Source organism: Hemiscyllium ocellatum, chromosome 39 (genome assembly GCF_020745735.1).
Source record: "Hemiscyllium ocellatum isolate sHemOce1 chromosome 39, sHemOce1.pat.X.cur, whole genome shotgun sequence".
Lineage (NCBI taxonomy): Eukaryota > Metazoa > Chordata > Chondrichthyes > Orectolobiformes > Hemiscylliidae > Hemiscyllium > Hemiscyllium ocellatum.
Window position 1 is genome coordinate 24,474,859 of NC_083439.1, and position 20,065 is coordinate 24,494,923.

Below are 20,065 nucleotides of genomic sequence, written 5' to 3' on the forward strand. Positions count from 1 at the left end.
AACCCATAATGGAGATAGCTTAAAAATTCAGCTCCAGTAATGTGTACATAAACAACATCAGTAGCTGCAGCCACATCAAAGTGCGACTGTCTGCGAGAGGTTAGATGGTGTGAAGAGAAGGGAGATTGTGGGCTTTCTCATTTTATGATTTATGTTCTTATAAAATTAAGCTTTTTTGCATCAATAATGTCTATTAGAAATAGTTATTGTACTTTGTCAGAAGTTGATATATGAAACTAACCATTTGTTCAACTCAATTAATAGTATTTCAAGAAAACAGGACATTAATAAGCAATACCTGTGGTGAAAAATGACTGACTATCACAGATTATACAATTGTGTTATAACTGGGGAAGAGGAGCTCGAAGCAGAAGCTCTCAAAAGGCTTTCCCCAGTATTGTACTGCTGTCAATAATACTCAACTGGCCAGATGCCAAAACTGAATCATACATAATACATATTATGCCCAAACTCCATCCTTTTCACAATGGGAACTGCCTCTCAGCATCATTGTGTTGGGACAATCTACACAAGGAGTGTATGAGCTAAAGGAAAAAAGCTCACTGCTACCAAAGGAATGAAAATAGCAATGGGCACAATGAATGCAGTGTTTTGTTGCCCACATCCCATGCAAAACCATAAAACTACTCTTTTACATAACATAGTAGGATGCCACACAGCCCACTGAGTCCAGGCTGGCTTATTTTAGAGAAATCTGATCGAGTCCTGTAGTCTGACATATTTACTTTGTTCCTGTATCCACCCAATTTCTTTTCGAAATAATTGATTGCCTCTACTTCCACCGTGGGCACTGGGTTCAAGCACATTACCATTTGCTGTATAAATGAGTTCTTACTCACATTCTTCCTGCATATTTTTGGAAAACATATATCTATGTTCCCTGGTCCTTAAACCATACAATCATAGAGTCGTAGAGATGAAAAAAGACTCTTGGTCCAACTCGTCCATACTGACCAGATGTCATAAGTAAATCTAGTCCCATTTGACAGCATTTGGCCCATATCCCTCTCAACCTTTCCTATTCATATACCCATCCAGATGCCTTTTAAATGTTGTAATTGTACCAAAGTTCACCACTTCGTCATTCCATGCACACACCACCCTCTGTGAGAAAACGTTGCCACTTAGGTTCTTTTTAAATCTTTCCCCTCTCACCCTAAACCTATGCCCTCTAGTCTGGGCTCCCCCATCTCAGGGAAAAGACCTTTCTATTTACCCTATCCATGCCCCTCGTGATTTTATAAGGTCACTCTTCAGTCTCTGACGCTCCAGGGAAAATAGCCCCAGCCTATTCAGCCTCTTCCTATAGCACAAATCTTCCAACCCTGACAACATCCTTGTCAATATTTTCTGAAACCTTTCAAGTTTCAGAACATCTTTTCTATAGGAGAGAGATCAAAATTGCACGCAGTATTCCAAAACTGGCCTAACCAATATCCTGTACAGCCACAACATGACCTCCCACTCTTATACTTAGTGCACTGACCAATAAAGGAAAGCATACCAAATGCCCTCTTCACTATCCTATCTACATGTGACTCCACTTTCAAAGAACCTGCACTTCAAGGTTTCTTTATTCAGCAACACTCCCGAGGACCGTACCAATAAGTGTATACATCTGCCATGATTTGCCATTCCTAAATGCATGACCTCACATTTATCTAAATTAAACTCCATCTGCCAGTCTTTTACCCATTGGTCCATCTGATCAAGATCCCGTGTACTCTGAGGTAGCCTCTTTCGCTCTCTATTACACATCCAATTTTGGTGTAATCTACAAACTTACTAACCACACCTCTTATGTTCACAACTGGTAAGTGGGATAGTTTTTCCCTGATCGATTCTATCCAAACCAAACATAATTGTACATCTTCCTTAAATCTCCTTTTCTCCAAAGATGATAACACCAGCATCTCCAATCTAACCTTGTTCAAATGCTCCATCCTTAAATCTATTCCAGTTCATCTTCTTTGCACTTTTGAAAGATCCTTCCCATCATTCCTAAGGTGTGGTAACCTGACTGGAATGTCATACTCTGGTTGTTTTCAACATAGTTTCAGCATAACTTCACTGTGTTTGTTCTCAATGCCTCTAAGATCAGATCTGATTGGCTAAACACACTCTGAAATGTCCTATCACCTTCAAAGATCAATGCACGTACTCTCCCAGGTCCCTCTGTTTTCTGCACATTTGTTGTTTCTCAAGTCTCAGTCAAACTAACTGGCCTGTCATGATTTGGAGGTGACAGTGTTGGAGTGGAGTGGACAAAGATAAAATTCACACACCACCAGGTTATAGTCCAACAGGTTTAATTGGAAGCACTAGCTTTCGGAGCGCTGCTCCTTCATCAGGTGGTTGCCAAGATGAAGGAGCAGCGCTCTGAAAGCTAGTGCTTCCAAGTAAACCTGATGGACTATAACCCAGTGTTGTGTGTGATTTTTAACTGGCCTGTGATTGCTAGAATTGTCCTCACTGCATCTTTTGCACAAGGATAGCATATTTGCCAATCTCCAATCCTCTGGCAACTTTCCTGTATCAAGTGAAGATTAAAAGGTTATGGTGAGCTCTTTCACTACATCCACTCTCACTTCACTTTAAAATTTAAAGTTAAAACAGTTTAGCATCTGCATAAAGACAAAGCCAGTCTACAATGAATGAAAATGCATAGCCACTGTTCAATTAAATAGAGCCTATTTTGTGATTTATTTCCCTGTGACAGGAGGAATTATTAGAGCATGCACGTATTCCATGAACATCAATTTTGACTATTTTAGAAAATGGATGGACTACACCAAGGATTTTACGGGAAGAACTACCCGTCCTAATTTCAAGAATACGTCCCAGAGTCCTAGACTTTGCAGAAAGAGCTTTTTAATCTCTATTTGTGGACATTGAAAAAGACTTCAACCCCACCTGATCCTATCAATGTCCTGAAAACATAGATTGAGCTATTTCCCAACCTCCTGAATGCCAGTATATTCCAACCCAACTTTGTGTAATTTCGCTTTATAATTCAGCTCTGGGAGTTCAGGGGTTATTCTGGGAAATGAATAAGGTCAGTCCATCATTCCTAAGGTCAATCCATCATTCCTAAGTTGCGATGCAAACAAAAACTGCTCACAATAAATCCAGGTGTGGTCTAACCAGGGCTTTGTATAATTGTAGCACAACTTCCACCACTTTGTATTCTAGTTGCCCAGGAGTAAAGGTCAAACTACTTTCTATACCTATGTGTGACATTTTAATGCTGTAACTAATCAGACTGTCTGGTCTGTTTAGACAGTATTAATTTTAGCTTTTAGCCATTTAGAAAGTAAAACACATTTCTTCCCCAACCAAACTAATTACAGCACAAGATAGTCTAAAGCTACAGGTGATACAGCAACTCCAAAACTGATTGCATACCCACGAACTGCAGAATTCATTCTCTACAAAACTGTTGCTATGTTGGCCAAGGATCAATTTTATCAGAGGAAAAAAAAGAGGTAAAATGTTATACCTTTATTCTCTGCTTACTTGATAGTCTGAGATAAATAGCAGACCACAACTGGAATTGTTTTTTGAATCTTTGTTGTATTTCTTTTTCACACAGAACAGTCTCAAAGAACATTAAACAGAAATATTTTGTAGTTGCGTTAGTGCTACAGCTATGTTGTGAAATTAATTTTCACATTGAGCATTGGAATAAGTGCAAATTTGTTTCCCTCTCCACTGTAAGATATAAGATCTGAAAGAGTCTGTTCGAAGCCATATGTTACAAGAGAAGGATGAGAGGCTTAGAAATTCTGAAATTGGTCACTTAAACAGATTTAGCTTTGCAATTGGGCTGACCCCTTTGTTAAGTATTCCAGATGGGAACAAAAAGAACTAGGATTCCTTTCATGAGAGGGATGTCACTTTTACAATTATTGTCACAAATAAACTCGTTTTGAAACTTACATCTCACGATGATTCACTTGCTTTCCATTAATTTTATTCAAGCATGTTATTTTCGCAAGGAAAATGGAAAGACTTTTTGCATATACAGCACTAATTAATTAAGGAGCAGATATTAAAATGCAACGATATCAATACTAAGAGGGAAAAAAAAGCAGATGATGTTGCACAAAGTCAAGTTGAAAATGGGAATTTCTTATGAGCAAATAAAGAGGAAAAGTACAAAACCACAGCGATGGAGACATGAACAGTGGAAGTCCTGAGGCAAACCACTGAAGAAAGTTACTTCTGTGGAACCCATTGAGATGCTTTACTACATTATATCAAAGCAAGTTGCTGTTATTGATAGGGCCCAGTTCTGCCATTTTGGAGCTGGTGCACAGACATCAGGCTGGCCAATTTCCTGATAGGATTCAGGATTGACAACTCTAGCTTTAACACCTCACCTGAAGTTCCATCAGCAACTTCCCTCCCTAATCCCCAGCAATTGTTTACAGTGTAAGAGATGATCTAGAAAAAGACCCAAAGTAGCAGTTTTCTTATAGCTCTGCCAGTTGATTGTTGAATCTGTGGCAGCCAAATGATAGAATCTCCATGAAATTTAGTGTCAAAGGGTCTAAAACATAAAATTTGTACAGTAGAAAAAAAGATAGTAATAGACAGAGTTAAATTTTGATTCAGCAAGTGGGACAAAATGCTGCAATTTAACTCCCATATCCAATAATTTGAGGATACATTATCAGAATCCCAAGAAAATTGAATTGTAGAAATAAGAAATGTTTTGATTAAGGCTATGTATCATCAATGCCAGGCACAAATCAAACATCTCCTTTGTGAAACCCAGTTCCTTGCATTAGCATCAATCTTACTTCCTGTAACAGAGAGGTTTCAGGGTTTTGTAGTGTGAGAGCTTCCATTGTTAATGCACTGTGACATGTATGATCTATTGCTTAACCTGAAGCATCCCTAAGCTAAACAAAAAAAAATCCATTCATGGTTAACCATGATAACTGATGGGCCACAGTAATGAATTATTTCCATTTGACTTGACAGGACAATTTCTGGTTCTTTGATGGTAAATTGAGTATCAATCCACAATGGCACTCAGGTCTACTAAGCCACTGTTAAATACTGTGACAACTTGTGTGTGCAGAAACCAAACAGAAATTAAATAGATCAAATAGAATATCTAGATTTTCTTTTGAATTTCACTTGTAATCTTGAGAATCTATAGAGTTATACATGGAGGGCCTCAAATTCTAAATGTGAACTTGATAAACCCCATTGTATCATGCAATCAAAATGTATATTTACGATAATTTACAGCATTTTGCAAAGGTACCTGATGCTTTATGTTGACTAATGTCACCATCCAAACATACTGACATTAATCTTGAGTGCTACAGTCCAGATTAGAAATCTCAAAGTCTGCAATGAACTTGCACTACATTCCAATTCAGCTATGTCACATAACCTCCAAATCATATATGCGCGGGGCCTGCCAAAATTTCCTCCAACTTGCAGCCAAATTCCATCAAAAACCAATTAATCTTGAATAATTGATGTGTTCCATCTCCTGAATAGATTAAAACTTGCAGTAGGAATCTGTTATTTCAGGACCACTTGATGCATTACTGCTCCGCAAATGATTTATGGGTAAAAAATGAGGTCTGCAGGTGCTGGAGATCACAGCTGAAAATGTGTTGCTGGTTAAAGCACAGCAGGTTAGGCAGCATCCAAGGAATAAGAAATTCAACGTTTCGGGCATAAGCCCTTCATCAGGAATGAGGAGAGTGTGCCAAGCAGGCTAAGATAAAAGGTAGGGAGGAGGGACTTGGGGGAGGGGCGATGGAGATGTGATAGGTGGAAGGAGGTCAAGGTGAGGGTGATAGGCCGGAGTGGGATGGGGGCAGAGAGGTCAGGAAGAAGATTGCAGGTTAGGAGGGTGGTGCTGAGTTGAGGGAACCGACTGAGACAAGGTGGGGGGAGGGGAAATGAGGAAACTGGAGAAATCTGAGTTCATTCCTTGTGGTTGGAGGGTTCCCAGGCGGAAGATGAGGCGCTCCTCCTCAAGTCGTCATGCTGTTATGTTCTGCCGGTGGAGGAGTCCAAGGACCTGCATGTCCTCGGTGGAGTGGGAGGGAGAGTTAAAGTGTTGAGCCACGGGGTGGTTGGGTTGGTTGGTCCGGGCGTCCCAGAGGTGTTCTCTGAAGCGTTCCGCAAGTAAGCGGCCCGTCTCCCCAATATAGAGGAGGCCACATCGGGTGCAGCGGATGCAACCCCAATATAGAGGAGGCCGCTGCACCCGATGTGGCCTCCTCTATATTGGGGAGACAGGCCGCTTACTTGCGGAACGCTTCAGAGAACACCTCTGGGACGCCCGAACCAACCAACCCAATCACCCCGTGGCTCAACACTTTAACTCTCCCTCCCACTCCACCGAGGACATGCAGGTCCTTGGACTCCTCCACCGGCAGAACATAACAGCACGACGGCTTGAGGAGGAGCGCCTCATCTTCCGCCTGGGAACCCTCCAACCACAAGGAATGAACTCAGATTTCTCCAGTTTCCTCATTTCCCCTCCCCCCACCTTGTCTCAGTCGGTTCCCTCAACTCAGCACCGCCCTCCTAACCTGCAATCTTCTTCCTGACCTCTCCGCCCCCACCCCACTCCAGCCTATCACCCTCACCTTGACCTCCTTCCACCTATCACATCTCCATCGCCCCTCCCCCAAGTCCCTCCTCCCTACCTTTTATCTTAGCCTGCTTGGCACACTCTCCTCATTCCTGATGAAGGGCTTATGCCTGAAACGTTGAATTTCCTATTCCTTGGATGCTGCCTAACCTGCTGTGCTTTAACCAGCAACACATTTTCAGCCACAAATGATTTATGCCTATTATTTTGTAATAGCAGTCCTAGGGAGATCAGTCTAGGATATTCATCATTCTTCCAGTTTTGTGACTTAACTTTGCACAATAAGAAATAAATAAAGAAGAGGAGGGTCCTAATATGGCACATCAATTGGGTTGCAATCAACAAGGTTGTTACCTTTTGCAAGTCCCACTTTCATCATTCTCAAAACTGAACACTTGGCTGCACATCACCATAATGAATACAAGACATAAATAACTGGAATAAATGAATACTAGCCAAGCATTGAGAGGGGAGTTTTAACTATCTGCCAGCTCGGTAGGATGGTAGGACAGGGACATGGAAAAGGTTAAACGTTTAATATTGGGAGACCCAAACTAAAACCGTCATGACAGCTTAACTGGGAATGGGCTGGGACTGGATGAGTGACCAGCACCATCTTAATGAGATGGCTTGCCTTAGATTTTGGCAGCCATTTAGATATAATGCAATGCTGCTCTTCTGATCTTTTCTCTCAATGATCTGCCTCTGTCTGAAAGAAACCAGACCTTGCACTGACCTTCTGGATGGTTCTATTTTTCCTAAAGGGAAGCTCGTTCCTATCTTCTTGTTCATAGAATATCTCACTGTCATGTAGTCTTTGTCTTCTACCTTGTTTTCTAAAGCCCTGAAGCATTTGGACGAGGGGACCAAAGGCTTAGTCGCTAAATTTGCTGACAACACAAAGAAAGATGGGAAAGTGAGTTGTGAAGAAATTATAAGGAGCCTGTAAACAGCCATGGATAGGTTGAGTGGGAAAGTATCTGGAAAGTGGAGCATAATGAGGAAAATATGAAATTATTCATTTTGGCAGGAAATATAAAAGATGTTGAGAGGTTGCAGAGCGCTAAGATGCCGGAGGATCTGGGCATCCTTGTGCATGAGTTACAAGAGGTTAGTGTGCAGGTCCAGTAAGTAATCAGGAAAGCTAATAGAATGTTATCTTTTATTGCAAGGGGAACTGAATTGCAAAAGCATGCCTCAGTTACAGGGAATTAGTAAGACTGTGTCTGGAGTATTCCGTATAGTACTGGTCATTGTTTTTACAAAGCTGTTAAGAGAACGTTTACAAGACTAATACCTTGAATGAGTAGATTGTTTTAACAAGACAAGACAGACAGGCTAGGCCTGTAACCTCTGGGAGTGCAGAAGTGACTAAACTGTAACATGTAAGATACTGAGGGGACTTGATCAGGAAAGGTTGTTTCCTCTTGTGGGAGAATCCAGAACCAGGGTCAGTCTAAAAAAAAGGATGACTCATTTAAGACAGAGATATGGAAAAAAAACTCTCTCAAAGAAGTTGAGTGTCTTTGGAATTCCCTTCCTGAAAAGCACCGATGCAGAACCTTTAAATATTTTGAAAGCAGAGATAGATTTTTGATTCGAAGAGTGTGGTGCTGGAAAAGCACAGCCAGTCAGGCAGCATCCGAGCAGCAAGAGAATCAACATTTCAAACATAAGCCCTTCATCAGGAAGGGCTTATACTCTTCGACTCTGTTCTCCAACATCTACAGTCCTCATTTTTTCTTAATAGATTCTTGATTAGCGAGTTTTGAGAAGATTTGTAGCTCAGGTTGAGGTTTTGGATGTAGGTTTGCTCGCTGAGCTGCAAGGTTCATTTCCAGATGTTTCGTTACCCTATTGGGTAACATCTTCAGTGGGCCTCAGGCGAAGCAATGCTGAAAACTCCTGCTTTCTATTTATATGTTTGGGTTTCTTTTGGGTTGGTGATGTCATTTCCTGTGGTCATTTTCTCAGGAAGTGATAGATGGGGTCTAACTCGATGTGTCTGTTGATAGACTTCCAGTTGGAATGCCATGCTTACAGGAATTCTCGTGCGTGTCGTTGTTTGGCTTGTCCTAGGATGGATGTGTTGTCCCAGTCAAAGTGGTGTCCTTCCTTACTTGTATGTGAGGATACTAGTGAGAGTGAGTCATGTCTTTTTTTTTGCCTGAGGCCCACTCAAGATGTTACCTAGTAGGGTAACGAAACATCTGGAAATGAACCATGCAGCTCAGTGAGCAAACCCACATCCAAAAGATTCTTATTACCAAGGAACTGAAAGATTACCAGGAGTATGCAGGAATGTGGAGGTTAGGTTAAAAGCAAATCAGCCATGATCTTACTGAATGGTGGAGCAGGCTCACAGGTGGAGAGGCCTACTTTTGTTCCTTGTTTACAGTCACTTTGAGAATTCTTTTTAAAAAAAATCTTATTTAAAATGCAAGTAAACAATTTCCAGGCAACACAGCATAAATCTTAGAAACCAAAATTGACACTAACACAAAACAAATACAATAAAGAAATGTAAAACAAACATAAATTATACATGAATCTGTCCATCTTTGAATGATTAAATTTATAAATAATAATCACAACAATGTATTAAGAACCTTTACCAAACTACCAATGGCATTCTGCATCATGTGGTGAGGCACTATTATCGTGTTAAATGGAACAGACTTCAAAACAGGTCCAGCAGCTCAGAGCTGGGCATCCACAAGGTGCCACTGGCTATCAGCCAGAATGGGATGGTACCAAACCACAATCTGTAACTTCATGGTCTTGCATATCCCCATTTCATCTATTACTATCAAGCACGGGAATCAACCTTGGTTCAGTGAGCAGGAGTGGAGCAGCTCCTTAAAAAGGCATCAACCTGGTGAAGCTACAACACAGGAATGTTTGCATGTTAAACAATAGACAGGGCTAATTGATCCACAACCAACAGATAAGATCTAACTTCTACAGTCTGGTCATATCCAGTCAAGAATGAGGAATGCAAATAAAAGGCTAAAGCATTTGCAACACTTGTCAACCAGAAATGCTGGGTGGATAATTCATCTTGGCCTCCTCCTAAGATCCCTAGCATCACAGATTCCTGTCTGCAGCCAATTTGACTCACTCTGCATGATATCAGGAAATGGTTGAAGGCAAAGACTATGGGCACTGACAATGTTCAAGCAATAATACTGAAGGCTTGTTCCTTAGAACTAGCCACACCTATAGCTAAGCTATTTCAGAATAGTTACAACACTTGCATCTTGCGGACAATGTCAAATATGGCCGAGGTATGTCCTATCCATAAAAACCATGGAAGATCTATCCAAGTAAATTACTGCCACATCAGTCAGCTCTCAATCATCAGTAAAGGGTCTTATGGCAGTGCTATCATGCGGCACTTGCAAAGGAATAACCTGTTGGCTGATGCTCAGTTTAGGTTGCACCAGGGCCTCTCAGTTTCTGACCTCATTACAGTTTTGGTCCGAATATGGACAAATGAACTAAACCCCAAAAGTGAAGTGCGAGTGAATTCACTTGACATCAAGGCAGCAGGTGACCTAAACGAGCATCAAGGAGATCTAACATGGAGTCAAACTGGGAGTTATTGGCAGTTAGGTGTGGGTGAGAACTCACCACTGGTTGGAGTCATATCAGTATAAACCAAGTTAATAATCTCAGTCTGGAATCCCTCAGGGTGGAGTCATTTGCTCAACTAACTTCAACTCTTCCACCAGTTACCTTCTCTTCATCATAGAGTCTAAAGTAGGTACTTTTGCTGAGGATTGTACAATGTTCAGCACTATTTGTGACTCACCAGGTATTGCAGTGGTCTGTATCCATTGCAGCAAGATCTGGACTGCATACAGGATTGGGCTGGTGAGTGTCATGTGACATACATGATACATAAGTGCCAGGCAATGACCATCTCCAATGAAAGAGACTCTAACCATTACCTCTTAATGCTCATTGACAAATTCCTCACTGCTCAGTGTCCTAGAGAGTTATCACAGAGTTTCATTCCTGATCAGTCATATAAATATGGTGGCTACAAAAGCAGTTAAGAAACTAGAAATTCTGAAGCATGTAACTCAACTCCTGTCTCCCCAAAGACTGTCTAGGTACTAGTTAAGAGTAAAATGGGACATTTTCCATCTGGCTGGATGAGTGCAGCTCCAACAACAAACCAGAAGATCAACATCATCCAGGAGAAAACAGTCCACTTGATTGACACCCCATCCACCACTGTCAACATTCACTCCCTTCATCACTGACGATGACTGGCAGCAATGGGTACCATCTCCATGATTCACAACTGTAGCTCACCAAGGCTCCTTCAACAATACCTTCCAAACATATAAACCCAACCCCTAATGGACAGGAGCCACAAAAGTATGGGAGCAGTGCCTACTGCAATTTCCCCTCTAAGCCACACACATGTCTTGTCCCTGTGGCTCAGTTACTAATGGTGTACATTTACCATCAATTCAGGAGACCTGAATGTAACAATCTGAAGCAAAATGCTGCCAAATCTAGCTGTTTAAAAATTCATTTCAAATGCATTATCAAATTCCAGATCTATGCTGAATCCTATCAAGACAGGATTCAAAGGTCTAAGCGTAAAAAGCTCTTGAACTGCTCCACTGACTCTGAAATTGACTTCAGGAATAGTAACGACTGTACTTCATGGAGCTCACTTCTATTATAGGTGTCAACAAATAATGCCATCAGCACTTAGTTAAAAATCATTTGAAATTGTTTAAAATAGAGTTGATTTACCAAAGTGAAGTCACAGTTCAAGTTTTTACTTGAACATATTCGCATAATTACAAATGGAAAATCTTCCATGAACCAGCATAACTCTACTGTATAATATAACATAATTGTTTAATTCTTCCATTGCAATGAAAAGACTCAATATGTTTGAGTGATAAACTGGTACCATTTTATTTCTAGCTAAGAACATTTTTTCTCAAAGTAACCCAACTATAAAATCATTGAAAATAACTTTTAAAATCTATACTATACAAAGCATTTACTTTGTTTTACTGACGTACATTAGTCAGGCTGTTAGTAATTTGTTTTCTAAATGGCTGTACAGAACTTGAGGATTGCATAAAAAGGAAACATATGGTTGCATTTTTTCATCTTGCCTTCATCAGGACAGATGCAAGATTACCAAATTGCAAAGGGGACAATTTATAGTGGTTGAGAAAAGGATACTGAATAGTTGAGAAATGGACTCTGAATAGTTATGATTTTGCCATGGAGAATACAGAAGTGAACAGTTATCCTCCTGAAAAGGAACTTATACAAACATTGTGCTTTGTTCAACAAAATAAACATTTGAGGAGACAGATCCACCATGGCAATGTCACAGCTAATCATTCTATTTATCACCAATGGATACCAACTTCTCAAGCAATATAAACTGTTCTTTCTTCTGAAATTTGCATCTGTCCCAATGAGGGCAAGATGGAAAGCTTTGACAGCAGGGGTCCCTCTTTAATAATACTCAAAATATTTTTTAAGATATTTGAAAATATGCTTACTGGTCTCTTTCCACCCATAGAAAAAGCCTCACTACTTGAATACCCTCCGCAAATAGACGCAAAAGGTGCAACAGGTGGAAATTTACCAAGTTCATTCTCTCATTCTTGGGTCTGGCCTGCTTCATGGGCAGGGCCAACCCTCAGTCTTGTAAACTAGCTTCAAGATTGCAGAAAGTCAATTTATTTTCAATTTACCCTGCATTTAAAGTTTCTCAATTTTATACACTTGACAGTTTCCAGGCTAATTGCATCGAAGTGTTTAAGCTTATAAGCAATGTATTAATTTACTATAGTAGAGTAAGTTTGAATGAGTCCCATTAACATTTGATGGATGCCAATCGGTTTGCAAGTGCAACAAATTCTATAACAAAGAATATTTCAGCACTGGTGTTCTTGCAACTACAAAATAAGTTGTTTTTTCCAAGAAGAAAAATTAGTTATGAAAACAGATGGTCTCCTTGGTATTCAGTACAGCATCAATATAATTATTCAGTGATGGCTTGAATACTTAATCAAACAAATTAGGTATGGAAATAAAAATGCGAAAACAGACAGAGCTCCAAATCCATTATAGAGGCATTAACTGTACACACTGGTGAAGTAAGAATCTGTAATAGAATGTTAAGCAATTATTTTGCAGCTACAATTTCTCATATGGTGAGTTCTCGATTGCAGCTGAGCTGTTAGAGTGGAATAAAGCAGAAGTGATGTGGTATTCCGCAGAAAGATCAGACCATATGTTCCTCAATTCCTTATTCTTGAGTTAGCTTAAGAAAAATGTCGAACTAAAACATGATTATCTCTTTATCATTCTGGAAATAGTGCACAGGTTACAAAGTCGGAGATAAATAGCAAAATGCAAACTACGTTTCGTTTAAAGTAACTACATAGTAGTTACTGCCATTTGGATCTGTTCAGCTTTGGAGTCATTTTCATAGACAGCAGTCAGACAGAGTATGATAGCTATTTTCTCTCCTTTACACATTCTGTCCTCGGAATCAGAAGATTCTAGAAGGGCAGGAAAATCAGTGCAGCAGTGGACGGACAGGTCAGACCTTGTCCATGCCAGAGTGAGGCAAATAAAGGCAGTGGCAGTCTGACCCCACGATAATAAAATACAATCTGAGGCTGTTTTGTGAACAGCCACTAGTCAGGCTGTTCAATTACTACAACAGAAGAACAGTTCTGACACAAACTTTGCTCATTTCACCTTAGGTATTATAAACAGGATCTTATAATGCACACAGGAACCAACTTGTGTATTTATACGGAGCCTCCCACTGGAAACAGTTGGCTATATTGTTTGCCATTTTACAGGCCTATACTAAAATTGCATTTTAACATAATCTAGAAATCATTCACTTATTTTGCATTTTTCTCGATTATATATAATTTTCTTTTGTTGTGCTTTCTCGTATACTTTACCCAGTTCATTTTGTAGTTTCTAAACTGCCTCCACTGATTCCAATGTCCTTCCTAATTAATTATTATTAGAAGATATTTCTATTTTGCATTTTTCTGATCTAGATCATGTGCATAACATAGAATCAAGAATGACATGGAATCAGAGCTTCGGATCAGCCAACTACACCCCTCTAATATAACTCCCCTGACAAATGTTCATTAATTTCAATCTTTCAGCTACTTCACCATATATTCCCAGTACTTACTCTGAATTCCCAGTGTTCACATTTAACAATTTTCTTTAAGAACTATATTAAAGATCATTGATTAACTTTGTTAAATGTCTTCTACTTGGGCTGTCAACAGTTGGGTAGCAAGTATTGTCTTTTGAATCCAAATGCTGCCTATTTGGTAATCAAGTTAAAAAGAAATTCTTAAATTTACTCCCAATCACTAAGTCAAAGATTTTATATGTAATGGATGTAAGAACAATGAGTGAAGTAGCCTGTATTCATTTGTCAGCCTTTTTGAACATGGAACTCTTATTGATCTGTCTGCAGACTGTGGATAACTCCTCACTGTCCAATTACTGTCTCATCATGCTTGTCAGTGCATGGACAAATTGTCTCCCTCGGTTCTTTCAGAACTCTGGAATACTGGCAAAGCATGTTGATTTTTTTGTCTTGATGTCTTGGCGCACATTTGGAGCCTTCATTTCTATCAAGGTCATTAATTTTGTTTAGGCCATCTCATTGCAAAGTGTTGACACGAATAGGAGGCATTTGTAGAATATTTACTATTTATGTCAATCAATCTCTTATTTTCACCCTGCACAATAAATAGCTTTCTGTTTATATTGCTTTATAATTCTCCTGTGACCTTCTCCAACATTTTCAGTTTGTTTTGCTCTTACTTTGTGAAGGGTCAAATTTACTCAATCTGAGCTTGTGGGTTTTGTGTGTTTTTTCTATGGCTCACTGTGATATCTCTAAAAGGTATTTCTCATCTAAGCTACTAAAATATTGTTGAATATCTAATCTATTTATAGATATCGATCTTTATCCTACAACTTTCATTGTTTCTACACTTCATTTAATTCAGATTTAAAGCTAAGTTACTGGCTCATGGAAACACCTGGTGGTGGTGAGCTAGTTTTCCATAAAACCTGTTTCTAGCCTTTGGAATGCTATCAGTAGCTGACTAAAGCAAGCATTGGACTCTTAGAACATATTAATCAGAATTTTAATGCTCATTTTGGAGCAGAGACCAGAAATTGGTGCACACTGAATGTTACAGGAAATGCTAGCCTTGGCCCTGTTGGCATAACTCTTGACTCTGAATTGTAAGACTGTGGGATTACCCAGGTATTTGACCCACAAACTGTCAATAGACAATAGACAATAGGTGCAGGAGTAGGCCATTCTGCCCTTCGAGCCTGCACCACCATTCAATATGATCATGGCTGATCATCCTTAATCAGTATCCTGTTCCTGCCTTATCTCTATAACCCTTGATTCCACAATTCTTGAGAGCTCTATCCAACTCTTTCTTAAATGAATCCAGAGACTTGGCCTCCACTGCCCTCTGGGGCAGAGCATTCCACACAGCCACCGCTCTCTGGGTGAAGAAGTTTCTTCTCATCTCTGTCCTAAATGGTCTACCCCGTATTGTTAAGCTGTGTCCTCTGGTTTGGCACTCACCCATCAGTGGAAACATGTTTCCTGCTGCCAGAGTGTCCAATCCTTTCATAATCTTATATGTCTCAATCAGATCCCCTCTCAGTCTTCTAAACTCAAAGGTATACAAGCCCAGTCGCTCCAGTCTTTCAGTGTAAGGTAATCCCGCCATTCCAGGAATTGACCTCGTGAACCTACGTTGCACTCCCTCAATAGCAAGAATGTCTTTCCTCAAATTTGGAACTAGAACTGCACACAGTAGTCCAGGTGTGGTCTCACCAGGGCCCTGTACAGCTGCAGAAGAACCTCTTTGCTTCTATACTCAATCCCTCTTGTTATGAAGGCCAGCATGCTATTGGCCTTCTTCACTACATGCTGTACCTGCATGCTTACCTTCATTGACTGGTGTACAAGAACACCCAGATCTCTCTGTACTGCCCCTTTACCCAAATTGATTCCATTTAGGTAGTAATCTGCCTTCCTGTTCTTGCCACCAAAGTGGATAACCATACATTTATCCACATTAAACTGCATCTGCCATGCATCTGACCACTCACCTAACTTGTCCAGGTCGCCCTGTAATCTCTTAACATCCTCATCACATTTCACCCTGCCACCCAGCTTAGTATCATCAGCAAATTTGATAATGTTATTGCTAATACCATCTTCTATATCATTAACATATATTGTCATTTCAATGCAGCACTGACGGAGTGCTGTCTTTCACATAGGATGTTAAACCAAAGTCCATGTGCCCATCTCAGGTTGCCATTGAAGATCCTATTACACTATTTCAAAGAAGGGCAGAAAAGTCATCCCCAGTCTCCTCATCAATATTTATCCCTCGGTCAACATCACAGAAACAAAATTATCCAATTCTAATCACATTGCTGTTCATGGGCGTTCATTGTGCACAAGTTGGCTGCCAGCTGGTAGGTTTCCTACTTTACAACAGTGCCTACATGTCCATCGATTTACTTGTAATATTTAATTGGTTGTAAAGCCTGTAGGTCATCCTGAGGTCATGAGGATGATATAGAAATGAACATCTTTCCTTTTCAGAATTATTAGACATATTGATCTCACCAATACACCTTGTTGGGGTGTTGGGGTAATTCATTACTGGGGTGCCTTGGGTTGGGGTTAAGCAATGTGCTGTTAGTACTACAGCAGACATTGTCAGATTCAGTCCCTAAAGGGTTAAACACAGCCATGCAGGGAAAACTAACAATTGCAAGACTGTCTGTCTGGGACCACATTCCCTGATGATTAGATCAGGTCAGCCAGAACCAGACCATCCACCTGGGAATTCAAAACCAACAAAGGAAAACCAGTAATAGTTGAAAGGTGTAAATTATACCATCGAAACAGAGTATGGATAAATTGAATGCCGATGTCCCCGATGACGTAAATCCCCATTGAAACCAGCGATAAGTTATAATGACTGTTGATCAACCTTTGTAGAACTATTGTCTCTGTCAGGGAATACGCCTAGGCAGAGAGACGCATAGTAATGAACTTAACTGACTAAACAATGGACTACTAATTACTGGGACGGAAACTACCGGACCCATGAGGGCTGAATCATTGTACAAACACAGTAGGGGCTCGACAGGCATAGTAAGGGTTTTGACAGGCACCTCAGTATGGCCAATGAGAGTCCAGGTCCACTCGCACACAACCGAATGGACCAACGAGGAGGCCTGACGAGGAAGGTGGAACTGGACACTCAGAAGAGCGGGGTTTAAAATATCGTCGGGTCCGCGAGGGAATTCAGAACGCGCGCCTTCTCCGGTGAGCGAAACTGCTCACTGTACAATTCGCTCTCGGAATAAAGAAGTCTTTGTACCTTTTGAATCTGGCCTGGTGTCTCATTCCTCTGAAACGAGCACGGGGTCGGCAGTCCCGACCTAACAACCTTCAAGGATACGTGGGTGGGCGCTACCAAAAGGGTACACCGAGTAAAAAATAGTAACCTCAATATACAGCAATGAGGAGCAGGAACCGCAGGATTCAACAATCACGTGGACTGATTCAGATTCCCATTCAGCTCAATCTGGACACTTTGATGAAATGAAATAAACAATTATCTTGCTTAAATTAAACAGAAATAAAACTGTAGCTCACAATGGAAGTTTTATCTGAGTAACTTGCAAAGATAGTTCGACGTTTCGAGCATAAGCCCTTCATCAGGAATCCTGGTGAAGGGCTTATGCTCGAAACGTCGAATTCTCTATTCCTGAGATGCTGCCTGGCCTGCTGTGCTTTGACCAGCAACACATTTGCAGCTGCGATCTCCAGCATCTGCAGACCTCATTTTTTAACTTGCAAAGATAACAGAGTGAAACAAATGTGCTAAGGCAAGGATCAGGGAAATGGCATCTGTGGTATAGCCTCGGGCTAAATAAAACATACATTTGGCTTCTTGAGGTCCAATGTCTTTGCTACTTGCCTGGATCATTGCACTCGCCCTGTCTGAATGTGGGAGATCACAAAAATGCAGGAGTGCTGGACTCTATCAACACAGTATCAATGCTAAACAATATTCCAAACTAAAGCAATATGCTTTACACTTTGCATTACAATTCAAGCTTATTACTGAGAACAAAGTATTTGTTTAGAAAGAATTTAACTTCTCACAACGTAGATATAATATTATTCGCTTTCAGTGTTATCTTACCTCAGTTTTTAGTCAAATTGCAACACTTTTTTTGGATTAATACATTTTAAGACAAAGATATGTTTCACTGATATTCACCTGGTAATTTTAAGCGAGCACCAAACACACAGCGAAGTGGCCCATGTTCAGTTCTTTGGCCTGTATTTTCACTTGCATGTGAATATGTGAATAAGGAACAGTCAATGGCCACTTGAGCCAGTTTCAAGATGGTTGCCATTCTTTTTGCATTTGTGCTTGATAGAAGCCATATCGTAAAAAGTATCCCAAATGCAGGATCTTTGGGAGCATGCAAATGTAAGATGGAGTCAGGGCCACTGCCCTGGGTGCAGATTGGCTGAATTGACCACCAGCTGTATTTTGTTTGAACAGTAGGCCCTCCAACCCTCATCCTTTATAACTCCTCACCACTTGCAATCCATTGTCCAAACCCAACCATGTAACTCCTGCCAGCTCACAACCCCAGGCTCCCTTTATAGCCCCAATGACAACATAATGCCAAGTCATGATCCCTCCACCACCCTTCATCCTACGCCCTCCATTCCAAATTGCCCAAGTATTTACAGTTGGCATACCTTATCAGCTATGGTGAAGTTAAATAAAATTCAATCCTAATTACCTATTATAGATGTCACTAAATTTTAAAAGGCACATTCATGAAAGACCATTCAAAACATTTAAATCTCACATATTTCATCTCCTAACATAACAGGGAAACTTACTTTCATGACCCCACATTAAAGGCAACTAATTCTACTAACCTCTTGGGGATGACAATCATATCATAATTCTATAACACTTCCACAAACCCCACACTATGATAATTATAGGAATTGGAAAATAGCCATTCATTAATAAGGATAGTCCTTAGGAATATGCAAACAAAAATCGAAAATAAACGAACAGATTTCAAGTTCAAACAGCCTTTGAGATTGGGTTACCCTCATGTGCCAGTTAACTCCAGCTCCTGTTCATCTCCTAAACCCCAGCAGATATACAACCTGTTGTAAAGTGTAATGAGTTATCTGGAAACACATTTCATTTCTCATTCTTGACCATCCTTGGAGTCTCCTCAACAATACAAAAATATTAAGTGCCTGAAACACTCAACTGATCTTAGCTGGCGTACTATAATTAGTCTCAGCTCTCCATGTCTAGAGGGTGGAAACTACCTAAATGGCAATGGGGTCAGATTCAGCTCTGCTGATCCAAGTGGGCCACAGGATATTGCCCCAACGGGACAGGAGACAGGGGGATGAATCAAGGGTTTCAGTCCAATGATGGGGAGGGGAGACATAGCAAACCATCTCCAAATTGGCAGCTAGGGGTATCCCCTAGTGCTACAAGAAAAATCTTTAAAAAATGAAATGATTTACCTCTCTGCCTCTCACATCCCCAATGACACTTCCTTCCAGCTTGCTATCAGGCCAATGTTTTTTGTACACTGGCCCCTAGATATTCAAGTGGTCCAGGACCAGTTACATAATGGAAGTTGGACCTGCACATTTCCAACACATACCTCCATCAATTGCTCAGAACAGCATTTTAAAAATCAGAATTTGCAAGATTGGTGTGGAACGCTGATGGACAATTTTCACAATTACTTTAACTGCTCACGTCCCTTCAAGTGGGCAGGGTGGAAGCTGCCCTTCAACAAACAAGGCTGCATGTGAACAGTGGCTCCTTAGTCAAGGTGCCAAAGTTCCACCAATACCAATGTACACCAGCAGGAAATAAACACTCCAGAGAAGGGGAGAAAAGTGTCAGACAAACGAGGAAGCAGAAAAAGAAATAAAATGATCAGCTTTAAGAACTCCTACTCTTCAGGGGGAATGCCAATTATATTTTACAGACATAGCGTCACTCGGGACACTGCTTGCTTTCAGCTTGGACAACTTTACATAAGCTCCCGCTAAGTAGAGGAAATGAAAATTTCCATGACAATGGCATGTTGTTAAAATATAGTCCCTTTCTGGCAGATATTTCTCAACTTAAAAATATCCTTCGGAAAGATTCAAAGAGAGAGGCTGATTGAAAAGGAGAGGTGACCATGCGATTGGATTAAAAACAAAATTACACGATTGTTTGGAAAACAAAGCTTACAGTA

The 20,065-nt window shown here is 40.5% G+C and overlaps 1 protein-coding gene across 4 annotated transcripts in view; it reads right to left on the bottom strand.

Moving 5' to 3' along the window:
• LOC132834396 (protein unc-13 homolog A-like) overlaps positions 1-20,065 on the bottom strand; it is a 575,505-nt gene that overhangs the window by 308,850 nt on the left and 246,590 nt on the right. The gene's annotated exons all lie outside the window — the stretch shown is intronic.